The 14,239-nt window shown below is 32.0% G+C and overlaps 1 long non-coding RNA gene across 3 annotated transcripts; it reads left to right on the forward strand.

Annotated features, from left to right (window-relative positions):
• The first annotated feature begins 1,387 nt into the window (after positions 1-1,387).
• Positions 1,388-2,641, forward strand: LOC111716309 (uncharacterized). Of its 3 annotated transcripts, none has more exons than XR_002768455.1 (3): positions 1,388-1,472; positions 1,741-1,890; positions 2,417-2,641. It is a non-coding gene; the product is annotated as an uncharacterized LOC111716309 (long non-coding RNA). The 3 variants fall into 3 exon arrangements; XR_002768454.1 differs by having other exon boundaries at positions 2,452-2,641; XR_002768456.1 differs by having other exon boundaries at positions 1,741-1,876; positions 2,452-2,641.
• The last annotated feature ends 11,598 nt before the right edge of the window (positions 2,642-14,239 follow it).

Here is a 14,239-nt window from a genome sequence, read left to right on the forward strand (position 1 = left end):
TACTGTCCAATAGAATATGTTCTTATACTCTAGAACTCTGATCCTCTCTCTATAAGTGAAGTGAACCAATACTGTCCAATAGAATATGTTCTTATACTCTAGAACTCTGATCCTCTCTCTATAAGTGAAGTGAACCAACACTGTCCAATAGAATATGTATTTTTACTCTAGAACTCTGATCCTCTCTCTATAAGTGAAGTGAACCAATACTGTCCAATATGTAGACCAGCTCTTGGGGATGTGTACACTAGGTAACCAATCCATATATTGGGCTCATTTTTTCCTTTTTCATTTCACTTTTTTCTACAATAAAAGTTGCATAATTGGTTTCCATCTATTAGTGCAAACTTACGTGTGCAGATTAATGCAATTAAATGTAATTTGTATCTTGGTGTTCTACATATTTCTACTTATCATTTTGTTTAGCAAAACTTAAAACTTAACATGGTTAACATTGTACATGGTTACCTACAAAGGATGCTTTATAGAACTCGTAATGTTTATTTGATTTGATATATTATTCCATGTACAGTTCAAACTGTTCATTTCTTTGCAAAATCAATGAATAAGCCATTGTTCCAGACAGAAGCATTATATCTGATCGTAATATTATCAGAGATTTAGGTCGTCTTTACAGGCTCATCTTTTGAAGGTATACCTTATACCTTAGATGCTTTTGTTTTCTCACAAAATAATATTGGATATTTTTAGGGAATTTATAGTGTGCTGCATAGAGCAAATCAACGAATGTATACGCAATCCTGCGTAACTAAGGATTGACTTTGTTTTGAGTCCGTTATTAAAGGGAGTGACCGGGTAGACATGGTAGTTGAGCCAAAAGTGCAGTATTGTAGAGAATCTTAAACATTTGTCGTAGTTTTTTTTAATGCAAGTGTACAGCGTTAGATACGTAAACATTTCGTGATGTATACAACCGACCGCTCTATTAATCAATTAATTATAGCGAGGTCGGTTGTATGCATCTGAGCTAAGCTTTACCTCTTCGTTTTATTACTCTTATGTATTTCTTCAATACTGCACTCTCAGCTCAACTACCATGTCTTCACTCCCTTAGACATTCATGGTTTTTGGGCTTTACAGAGCTTGAAGTGGATCTAAGACGCGTATCCTACTGCTAAATTGTATGCTCGATAGTTTGTTTTTATTATGCAAAGTCCAGTGATCAAAAAGGTCAAGCAAAAAGATTTTTCATATTCATATTGATAATTTATTTGAAAAATCATTTAATATCTTTGTTTAGAGAAAAAATAATCTTAAAAAAGAAAATAAAATTGTTCTGTTGGATCAATATTTAAGATTCTTTAAGATGATTTATAAAACCAAAAACTTTAAATTAAAAAAATCCACGGACCTCAAAACGATGACCATCAGAATGCGTGTTTCTGCGTAATTCTGCGTAATCCTGTACACTCTTTACACTCCTGGTAAATGCATTATAACATACCAACCAGGTACCAACACCGTATGTTTAGGTCATGAATTAACCCCTCTCTCGTATTTTGATTTTGTTATTATTGCCAATTAGGAGAAATTAGATTATTTTGGCGGAAAATAAAAAAATTTAGGGAAAAGTTTTTTAAAATAGAAAACTTTTGATTTGATGTTTATTTTTTGTTTAAAACATAATAGGAGGAGTACACTTGAAATTACGTCCCTCTCACTCCTTTTTAATTATTTTTAAAATCCTTTATTAATCTTATTTTAAATATATTTTTTTAGATTTTAGGATAGACTTAAGTAATGCCGTGAAGTACAAACTTTATACAACTGCCGAGTGTGATATTACGATAATTAGTCAATTTTTACTTATTTATTTGTTTGTTTATTTATTTTTTATTTGCTACCATTATATACAGTTGGAATTCTAAGGTTTTTAATTCAAATATTGTGTGATTGTACTTGTTGCTTTCATTTCTAAAATATCGCTTTGACTCAGATTATCTGAAATAGCAATGTTCAAATATGTGTTATTACGGGGGGGAAATCGCGAAAAAGGTTCTTCATTTTTAAATGTCGTCTTTCTCTGTCAAGTTATCTAATAAGAACGAAACTATATCGAATGGAGATATTGCCGATTGGACTAACGTAAAACTTTAAAGTCAGCTGTTCACAAACCGGTTTTTGAACGTTGGTCCAAATGGACATTAGTCTAATCGATCATTAGTCCAATTTATATGACGCCATAATAAATATCCATTTCAGAGATTAATGCTTTTTAATGTGGGTTGTCAGATTTTAATACATGGATACACATTAGGTTTTGGGATTTCTTATTGGTAACATGCTTGCGTTGCACCTTCTGATTGACCCATCCTTGTGAACAGTTTAATAAATTAAGATATATTTTAAAAGTCGTCTTCGTTTTAAATCACAATATTGCGTGGGCTTTTGTAAGAAAAAGCAGTAATCTTGAATTCCAACTGTTTCAAGTAAATAAAATGTCACTGAAAGTGAAAATAAGTATTTTATTTTATGTTTTCTTTTGACTTTTATGAATTTTATTCGTGTATGTGATATCCCGTCATTTCATTGTCATCATCAGCTTTTATTCTCTTAAAATCTGATGACATGTAATTCTATATCTAATATATATCATTATCAAATAAAGATACTTTCATTAGAGATTGTGTATTACGAAGGGTTAGTCTGATTAGGTTAATGCAGAGATAAGAGAATAATAGATCAATTGAAACCTAGAAAAAGCTATATTTTCCACAGCAGGTTCTATTGTGTACAAGTACTGTAAACCACCTTAATCAGCAGACACCTATATTCATTGATATTAAAGGAGCCTTTGGATACGAAATACTAAATCTTCAAAAATATACTAAATTCATAAACTTGATGTTTCATGTTATATATTGAATTGTAAAACCTAACCCCTGAGTAAGTATTATATGGAACAAGTGGCCGTTAGATGGCAGTCCAAAACCGTTCATGCAACTTTAGCATGGCTTGTCGGGACACTATAGGCCTGCTCAGCCTATCCAAGTAGAGCATATACGCAGTATGGTTAGTCTGTGATTGTCTCTACAATACATAAAACAGAGTTAACCTTACAAGATGAAACTGTTAAGAACTCCTCAAATATATCAAGTTAAAATTAAGTCTTATGCCTCGAATGTGGTCTTTATTGCCATTCATAGAGTCTTTAAACGGCTTACTTAATGATTTGGCAAGAATAGACCATAGATAAATAAACATAAGTAGCTTATGTACGCAAAATCACCAAGAATTATACAGTCCGCGAACTCAAACTTCTAGGGGTCAAAGTGGACTTCTATGATAAGCGGGGTGGTTTGGTGTTTTAATGGATTTCATAATTATTAAACCACTCAGGAGTGAAATTTATTTTGAGAATATCAAATTATTTCACTGAGCAATATATCATATTGATGAGAACTGAAGAAAGACATGAAAAGGACTAAACTAACTTAAATTTCTCTCTACAGAACTCATGTACACCACAAGTACTCAATGACATAAGAACAGCCAATGTTCACAACCGACCTAGTTAATCTATATAATAGGAATATCTTTAAAACATCTCTGTACATTTATATCTTTCAAGATGAAAAATGTCGTCTAATGCGCAATCTATCGTAAATCTATGGAATAGACGGTTCAAATTTGTTCAGATCTTACCAAAGAACAAATTACTAAAGAGACGAAGAATTTCAATTTAATTAATTGAAATCTGAACAAAATTCTTGATGCAGGGTGTTCCCTGGAACATGACAATTTGTGAATAGTTTTGAATGTCTTCTTATTTTTACTCAAATTTATTCTACTTTAAAACTAATTATTCTAAAATATGGCTGCCATATAGTATTATATTATTTTTCTTTTTGTTGTTTAAAAACCATATAACAAACTCTGTAAGAAGACATTTTAAACGATTCACCAACTGTCATGTTCATGGGACACCCTTCTATCTCCGTTAAAATTGACAGCAACAAGGCCAGACCACATTTTGGAAATGCAAGGCTGGACAAGGAGTATTTTGGAATTGTTAATTATTTCAAGAATTTTACATGATTAATGTAACCATCAAAGCTACAGGGTTAATAAAGTTCGAACTGTGACCAAACTATAAAAACTGTCTGTGGGGACTGGTGAGATCATAGTAAGCATCAAAAAACTGTGAAAGGAACTAGGTAGACGACTTTTAGAGTCTTCAAGGTATGATTTTGAATAATAGTGAACTTGAAACACAGCAATTTTGTATCCTTTGTGAAAGTATGGTTAATATTCTGTTGAAAAATATGCTTAAAATCTTATCCAAGGACTGAACCATAATAATTGTTTGAATGAAATACAGTGGTAAGCTTTTATACCAATATGCAATATAGACGACATTCCAGTGCAGCTTTGCTTTCTATCCAGCTTACATGTAAACAATGGGTTACGGGAAGCTGTGAATTAAAAGGGGAAATATTCTTTGTTTTTAAGATATTGTTATCATTGGAAACCATCATGTGAATTATCAAAATTAAATGCATCCACCTCGGATACTAGAGGAACACAGATGCATCTATTCTTGTTTACAAACACAGCCCAGAGAGAACTGGTTTAAATATGTACGCAGAGAATACGCAACAGAAATTATCTGATCTTGCCTTATTACCTTGTTTCCGGTTATATATCCTGCACATAGATTACATAATAATTATTTACAATTAATTTAAGGGAATTTTACTTTACCAATTTTGCTTACAAAACATCCATTCGTGTTGTATTTAGATCAACTTTAGTTAGACCAACACTAGTCGTTATAATGTAAATATAATTTGTGTAGAACCATGCTTTGTTATTAAGCTTTTTACTGCTGAATTCTGTTCAAGTCTATAATAGCTTCCCTTTGTTTACTTGCAAGTATAGATAGAAAACAGAGCTGCACTCGAATGTCGTCTATATTGTATTGGTAAATAGGCCTGCTGTAGTTTATTTTTTTTGTTCACTTGAACTACTTTTTCGTCGATATTTGAACTTTATTTTGTTGTTCATTTGAAGTATTTTTTGCTGTTCATTTGAACTACTTTTTCGTTCATTTGAACTATTTTTTTGTCGATATTTGAACTAGTGTTCTTTGTTTATTTGAAGTATTTATTTAGTCTATTTAAACTATTTTTATTCTCGTTTAATCATAAATTCCTATGTTCTAATGTAGATTTCAGATGCCATATTTTTGTTGGGGTGAATTTTCTAGGATATGTCACTATGCCTGATCTCCACCCCACCTCCCCATCCCTCCCTATACTATTAGTTCCAAATCTGCAAAGTTATCTTTTTCAAGAGTATTGTTAATCCTTAACAATGAGTTCTCTGTTGTAAAGTCGTCTTTAACTTAAATTTTCTCTCGGAGATCACCAAACCAAACCTTGCCTCCCAGATAGTATAAACAACTTCACGTGTAGTAATACAGATTCAAAAAGTTTAACAAAAGAATAATATTCATAAAAAATAGTGATTTAGATTGATAATCAATTGCCATTTTATTTCAAGTCAAAAACGTCATTTTAGTACTGTTTATACCCAATTTGTGCCCGCCTTCAAGTATACTAGATCGTAAGAATTTTTTTCATTATAAACATTATTTTCACAATATGTAATCATACTAATTAAATGTAATTTTTCAGGAAATAAAGAGATTTCATTATTATCGATTTTTTGGAGACGGTTTATATTCTGAATGTGAAGAAGCCGTAGTAATCGGGATCATTAGTTTGGGAAACAAATAAATCAAATTCCGTCCCTGGTAGATTGCTGTTTAGCTTCTTGTTATTTGTTTCGAGTAACTCCTTTCTTTGGGTTTCTACATTTTGATCTAAAGGTGCTGGAACTACAAGGAAACCTCGAGATGAATCCCAATACCCCTTCAAATACTCCTTCAAATTCCGTACCTGGTAGATTGCTGCTTAGCTTCTTGTTATCTATTTCGAGTTACTCCTTTCTTTGGGTTCTACAAGTATATATATCTTTAAATACAAGACAAGTAGAACAAAATAACACCATTTATTTTTTTTTAGATGGTTAAAACTATATTTTGAAACAATAAATGTCAATTTTAAACTAATAATAAGGTGTTCGAATTAGTTTTTGATGATTCTTGATTTCATTTGCGAACATATACCTATTTTGAAACATTTACTAGCTTTCAGGTAGGGTTTCCAAAGCAAGCGGATTTTACTTGCACCCAATTTCGAGCCCTTGCATTGCACGCAAGTGAACTTAATTGCTCGCAATTCCGTAATAATTGCGCGCAAATTAACACAACAGAATTGCACGCTATAGCGCGCAATTACGTCCAACTTTCTTGCGTTGTGTTTCAATTTTTTGATGAAATTCAATTAAAACCTTATGGCACGCAATAAATGCAATTAATTATTGCGCAATTCCTTTCAACAACAAAATATTCAATTTAAACTTTGGCAGTGGCATACAATAAACTGAACTTCACTAACATTTCAGTCTCAATTGAATTAAACTTAATATTTTGTTTTATAATATTCATGTGCAGCATGATAATAAGAAAAATCTGTCATAGGAAGACGACAGTTTAGACTGAAGCAGACCCATGTAAATGGATAAGTGATTTAATAAGTTACTAAGTAATTTTGTTCGACTTGTATAACTATAATATTAAATACACTGTGATGATGTCTTTCTGTACCATAGTTTTCTGGTTCTCACTGTAGCAAAATATCTAGTTTTGATTAAACGAACCTTACAATTTTAACCCAAAAAAGTTTCCAATTTAATGTTTATCCAATGTTAACAAATGAAAAATGTATATTAAATTGTTAATTAGTAGCTTAACCACAAGATACTTTAAAATTTGAAAACTATTGAAACAATTGACACTCGGGCCTCGATTATTTTAAAATTAAAAGAGATATTTAATTCCATTCTTGTATCCGCTGCATAAATTTGTAAGTCTAACATTTAAAATTAATGATTTTTAGATATGAAACCAATTCCGATGCACACAATTCCACGCAATTCCACGCAATTCCGCGCAATTCCGCGAATATTTAATTGCTTCCTTTTTTGCAATTTATAGCGCAATTGCACGTAATGAAATAGCGCAAGCGTAAGCAATCTTTGCCCGCAATTCCGGTGCAATTGCGCGCAACGGAATTCCGATTGGAAACCCTAATTTCAGTTCATGTCGCGTTTTCGGAACAAATCATGGTTTTGCGACAATTACTTGAATTCATATCAATGTCAATTTTCAAGCATTTAGGCACTTACGTAACAAAACAAAATGTTTTGATAAGGTAAGTTATAAACGCAATAGAAAATTAAAACATATTTTTCTTTTATAATTTAAAAATCATTACAACATTGAGAAATCAAAATATTACAAAATAGATTTAACTAGAAATGCGGCCAAGTGCTAGATTTGGAACTAATGTCCCCTGTATATTATGCATTGGTTTTATATTTTACGTAAATATATCTATTTATTTATAAAGTATATTTTCCAATTTTATATGATATATGTATATGTGCGAAAATTCAAAAAAAAAAAAACACAAAAAAAACAGTATATATCTGTATTGAATACCAACCTCAAATACCTTTAGGTATTTAAGAAATATCCCAAATGCCTGCTTAAATTGATAAAAACCCCAGACCCTTGTTAGAGCATATCGAATATATTTACCCCTTAAATTATTGATCAGAGTATGTAGAATATATTTACCCCTTAAATTATTGATCAGAGTATGCTCCAGCTAGGGTCTGGGTTTTTGGGCTGGAGAAAGCATGGTTTTTACTTCAACTTAAAAAATTGAATTTATTTCATAAACCAAAAAACCTGTCTCACAAGAATGTAAGGCAAGGAAAGTCAATTGCGGTTGTGTATACTCTGTGTACATATTGAAACCAGTTCTTTCTGGGCGGAATTTGTAAACAATAATAGATGCATCAATGTTCGTTTAGTATCCGAGGAGGTTAAAAGCATTAAATTTTGATAATTTTGATAATTCGCATAATAGTTTCCTATGACCAGAACATTTCATTGATTTTTTATGTGAATGATGGATCCCATGTCAGGCTTCGACATCCGTCTTGTGTTTACATTAGCGCCCAGAGACAGTACACTGCAGTACTAAAGATGTGTACACTTCTGAAATGACTTTCCTTGCCTTACATCCTTGATTGTATGCAGGATGCATGACACAGTGAGGCATTTGTTAGAAAAGTGGTGGCTACGGTGAGATCTATGAATCTAATCTAAATACCACAGACTATATATACGACTATTGTTATAGTATAGAACGATTAGTAATACCTAAAGTTTAAAGATGTCACATTAACTGTAATGATATTAAACATAATATAAACTGTGATGATAAAAATCAATGTACATCAACAGTCAACTATATAGCATAGACATAAAGATAAGAAGGAAAATGTTGAATAATAAAGAAACCTAATATAAAAGAGGATACAAATCTTTTTTAAGATCTAGATATTTATTCATATTTCATATATTTCATATTTTATTCAACTACAAAGCACGAGATAATACAAATAAAAAAATCACAATTTACTATGTAGTTTGGACCTGCCTAACCAGGGTAGGTTGTTTTAATTGGTTGGCCCACTATAAACGAATGAGGATTGCAGATAAAAACAATGTACATTGTACATTTTAAACATAAGAACGATGATAAATCAGGAAAATAGTAAGGAGGAGGTGAGGGAGTATAAGGGAAAGGGAGGATACTCAGCGTAAGGGTTGGAACAGAGGGTAACATAAGTTATTAAAATCATGTTAATGGAATACAGGGTGATGAAGATAGTAAAGACTAAGTTTATCCACATGATACACAGTTTTTTTTTACAGATATAATTTGCATAACTATCCAAATAGATCTTGGCAACTTTTCTTTTAAACGATTTTGCAGATTTAGTTTCTTTAAGCTCTAATGCAATCGAATTCCATATTCTTGGAAATAAAGCAGAGGGAAAACATTCTAGAGGTTTAAAGAGAACCCGTTCAAGTTTATATGATTTTGTTCTATTTGGTTCAGCTAAAGAATTAAACATATCATGGAAGGAAGCTGGAAGGTATCAAAATTTTAAAAATTTGTGTTTAAAAGTTTTTTATTTTTGAAAAATTTTGAAAATGCGAAAAAAAATATTATGAAATCCGCAAACTTTTTTTGTTTTTGTTTTTTACTGTACAACGAGAAGATGTTCAGAGATAAAGTCACAATTAAAAGTTGAAATAGGAGATGGGCGCGAAGCACCCTAAAAGCCTAGTAACTTAGATTTCAAGTAGTTCCGTTAATGTGAGCAAGAACTAAAAAATAAAATAAGCTATAAATCGTAATATCCCGACCCTTGAAATTGGTTAATGGGGTGAGGCCATGCATAAATTATTGGGATTGAGATTAAGAATAATACATTAACATCACGGATACTCTGCCTCTAGAGAGTTATGCACATTTTGTTTCTCTAATAAGAGTTTTTATATAAAAATATTCAGCATATTTGTATCTCAAATATAATGGCGAACAATTTGAATTAAAGAAACTGATTTCTCTCTTCAAACTATAAAGTACTTGAGTCTTTGCCACAAACTCTGATTTTCTAATAATTGCATCTTTGCAACCCAATGGCGTGGAACTCGATATTTCAAACTATGAATTTAAATAATCTAAAATGGTTCAAACATCAAAGATGTAACGATTAGCAAATTTATGTTTTTTGGCAAAGACTCAATTACATTTTTAATCATTATATCGTAGGAATAGTAGACTTAATTTTGATATTGAAACCATGAACTTTGCTGCACCTGGTTTTGATTTAAAAGGCCTGGAAAATTAAAGCAAAGACGATCAATTCCCTATTTTAATCTGCTATTAATATTTGACAACAATTAACTTAGTTAGATATACGTTTGCAATGTCTATGGCATATAACTTTAAGAAGAAAGGTGTGGAAAATTAAAGGATTTGACGAGTAATATGTTTCACGTTATTTTATTTTTATCACAAGAATTAATTTTTAATTATTTTTACTCATAAAATTTGCATTGCCTTAATTATAGTAAGAGAGGCTTCTCCTGCTGTTGACTGAAGTGCACGGTATTTTATTTTTTTTCTATTTTTTTTTCGTTTTTCATTTCTAATTTTTAGACGACTTCCTCCCCATTTATACCCCCTCAAATTTAATCCATTTAAAAAAAAATTTATTTCCCCCTTCTCCCTGATTCTCTTCTTCTCCCCCCCCCTGAATTCATTATTTATATTTAGGGTATTGTAGAACGATGTGGATTAGCTGGTGAGGTAAAGTCCTTCTTAATTCAGATTTTTAATATGTTTTTGTGACGCAAATCATTTGTAGAAGAAATAATTAATTATATTTTTAAACGCCATTATATTCACAAAAATACTGCGGAGTATACTTTTTAGAACACGTGTACAATGTACATGCTTTCAGCCTTCCTCAAACTATTTTTTTCCAAAATTCTTAAATTTTTTCATGCTTAACTTACTTCTTTATGAAAGTTTTACTAATTACATAATTTTTTTACATATAACATTTCAGATCTATGGGGTTTTATATTTAAGATATATAATTGTCGATTTTACAACCAATCATTTTTCATTACATTAATGGGTATTTTTCGGACATTTACGGATATTAATGTTTATGACTTGAAGTAAAAACAATAGGTTCAGAGGCGATTTCAGGGGGGCTATGGGGCTCAGCCCCCCCACCNAATAGGTGCCGAACCATCAACCCCTGGACACATTCCTGTATACGCCACTTGAATAGGTTCTAGCTAGAGCAGCACCCTCCTACCTGGGTCAACTCGCGGCTCTCTTCCATCCTCAAGACAAGGAAATTTTATCTTACTTAATTTCACGTCAAAATAAAGTAAATTGTACCGAAGATTAAAATCTTATATGCTTACAATCATAACTTCTCTTAATAAAGAGCTAATAAGAATGAAAAAAGGTTTTAATTTCTAATATGCAACTGGATTAATTTAAATTTGAATTTACGCGCCAGTAATGTCCCCTTGATTTGATCTTTTGCTTCTGTATAGCTTGCAGTGATTTGAAAAAAATACTTATCAGACTGTAGAAAGTCTAAATAGCAAATCCAAATAAAGAAAACTTTTTCAAGTTAATTACACCATTTCAAAGTAAGAAAATAACGATAGGGTTGGAGAGTGCTGGGAAGGCCTCTGCCTAAGAAAGTATAAAATGCACAAATCCAGTCTAAAAAGTTGGGATTTTTTGTTTGAAATAAACGGATCAACATCATTCTTTCCAATAGCTTGTATCTGAAAGGGAGTGTTCGCGAAAAATGAAAGGGGGTATAGACTAACGTCGAATCGAATTCGATGGTAATCGCTACTAATCTTAATCTATATGTTCCGTCTGTAAGGAGAAAAGGGTTAAACACGACTCAGACCGAAAAACGTAGGACCCATATACAAATTCACGAAGTTGCAATATTTCACTCAAATCGTAAATAATTAAATTTAATTATGTCCGATCAGAGTGAAATATTGCAACTTTGTGAAATTGTATGTGTCGTAGATACCACAGATAGAAGTAAGATTAGTAGCGAACACCATCGAATTCGATTCGACGTTAGCCTATACCCCCTTTCATTTTTCGCAAAAACTCAATTTTAAGGAACTTTAACCCTATTCCCGCTGGGGGGGGTCAATTTGACCCCCCCCTGTCGTTTTTTTTACATAACTCAAAAAGTATTGGTCTGAGGCTGTTGAAATTTTCTGACTTTTCCTACATACCCAAAGCCCTCCCTTTAGGCCTAAAACCGGGCTTTAATACTAACTGCCTGAGTCCTCAGGCACACTGCCTGAATGAATGCTTTTTCCTGTAACAAACTAAATCTTTGTTTTGACCCACTTTAACTTGTCAGATTTTGATAAAATTTAGCTTTTTGGAAAGCCTATGACATAAGGAAACGGATTGCACAAGTTTTGCGAAAAAAAATTGCAAATTTTTGCAAACAACCTGTCAAAGGAAATTTGCACATTTTTAGTTTTTCTTGATTAAAAATCAGGTTATTTAAAATTTTGCAAACATTTTTGCATATTTGAAATGGCATGGTCAAGGGCTTTTCAAAAATGTATAATTTTTCATTTTTTGGGCAAATTTTTTTTTGCAAACATTTTTACTATATAACTGGATTTTGCGATAAAAAATTTAATTTTTGCAAATTTGCAAATTTTTTTGCAGATTCTAAAAGTAGAGCACTAGAGCTTTCCAATGATGTATCATTTGTCATATTTCGACATCAAACATGGGATTTAGAGGGGGGGGGGGGCAAATTGACCCCCCCCCAGCGTATCCTGGTTTTCAAGTACCCCAGCGGGGATAGGGTTAAGAATAATTTCAAGTGACCCTCCATACAATTCACAACGGTACCCTTTAACGTTTGACTGATCATCAAGGACAACAGACTGTAAAGAAACGATTTTACAATTGTTGAACACTGTGCTTGCAAACGAATATTAATATTTACTTTCTAGAAGTGGCAGAATATAAATTTTTACATTTAAATTTCAGAAAACCACGTTGGACATATTAATATATTCTAGATTTTTCAAGAATAACTCTGAAGTTGAGTTCACACAGTACGTTAGCTTATACTCCAATTTAGGGCTTTTTACAAAACATTTAAGACACATATACACTAAGTTCTCTGTCCTCTGATCAGTTAAATATTTCAAGGGTATCAATGTGAATCGGGGATGTCCCCCTTTAAATGGAAGGTCACTTAAAATTACGCTTACAGTCCCTTGAATCGTTTACATTGTTAGTGTCTTATTCATCGTTATTTGAGAGCTCTTCAAATGGGAGGTTTGGACATTTTCAAATTTAACAAATCAGGATTGAGGATTTGGATTAGACCAATGAGATTCTAGTTTTTAAATATCAATGTAGCATGTCGATCTAAGCTAAAGTTCCCGGCTTCAAGTAGAACCAATTAAAATCCATTTATTGTATATTATAGACTTGAAAAAGGACTGAAAGTAAAAGGCCAAGATTGAGTGAAAGAACAAAACATATTTGCACACAAAACTAAATTTACATTTTAACGATACAAACGGTTAGTGTTGGATCGATTAAGAAATTAGATCTAAATAACATGCGGCGAATATATTTCTATTGGACACTTCTGTTTCGATACTTGATGAGAACTGGCTTGGTCTGGGGCACAAGATGGCGTATGCAACTCCTTTCTACCTCGACCATGTAGTACCGTTACACTCCTTTCTCCGACATCGATTCCACCTTAGCTCTGCCCTTGCTGACTGTACCGTATGCAGATAAACTAGACATGGAAAGATTCAATATCCTTTGGGGCCTAGCCATAGATAAAGAGAGATTGCACATAAGACGACATTTTTTATTTTGAAAGATATAAATGTACAGAGATGTTTTAAAGATATTCCTATTATATAGATTAACTAGGTCGGTTGTGAACATTGGCTGTTCTTATGTCATTGAGTACTTGTGGTGTACATGAGTTCTGTAGAGAGAAATTTAAGTTAGTTTAGTTCTTCCAAGGTCCTTCATCATTTCTCCTCAATATGATATATTGCTTTGGGAAATAATTTGATATTCTCAAAATAAAATTCACTTCGGAGTGGTTTAATAATTATGAAATCCATTAAAATACCAAACCACCCCCCGCTTATCATTGAAGTACACTTTAACCTCTAGAAGTGTGAGTTCGCGGACTGCACAGTTCTTGGTGATTTTGCGAACATAAGCTATCTATGTTTATTTATTTACCTATGGGCCTAGCCAGTTGGATCATCAGGCTGCAAACATACTAAGAGTTCAAAACCCTTTAGTGCTAGGCTTGGGTTAAATTGTCATGGTACAAACATATTCTTGCTTGGGAGCAATAATCTGTATTATTTATAATTATAAATCCTCATTGGTTCACAATAGTTTTAGTTTAGTCCGACACTTCTAAAATTTTGTTTAGTAACCGTAGAAAACGTCATTTTTGGTTATGAACACTGTATAATTTGTGTATGTATTTTATAACATGTATGTAAGAAATATAATGTGATTAATTTTGAGCAAATATTGCAATAAAAATTTATCAACACAAATATTTTGGTAACATCTATATATTAAAAATCTTCGTTCATATTTATTTGTAAGCTATAGCGGGCCAAACTGCTGAACAAAATTGGATG

The sequence above is a fragment of the Eurytemora carolleeae genome, unplaced genomic scaffold (genome assembly GCF_000591075.1).
Source record: "Eurytemora carolleeae unplaced genomic scaffold, Eaff_2.0 scaffold1976, whole genome shotgun sequence".
NCBI classification, from domain to species: domain Eukaryota; kingdom Metazoa; phylum Arthropoda; class Copepoda; order Calanoida; family Temoridae; genus Eurytemora; species Eurytemora carolleeae.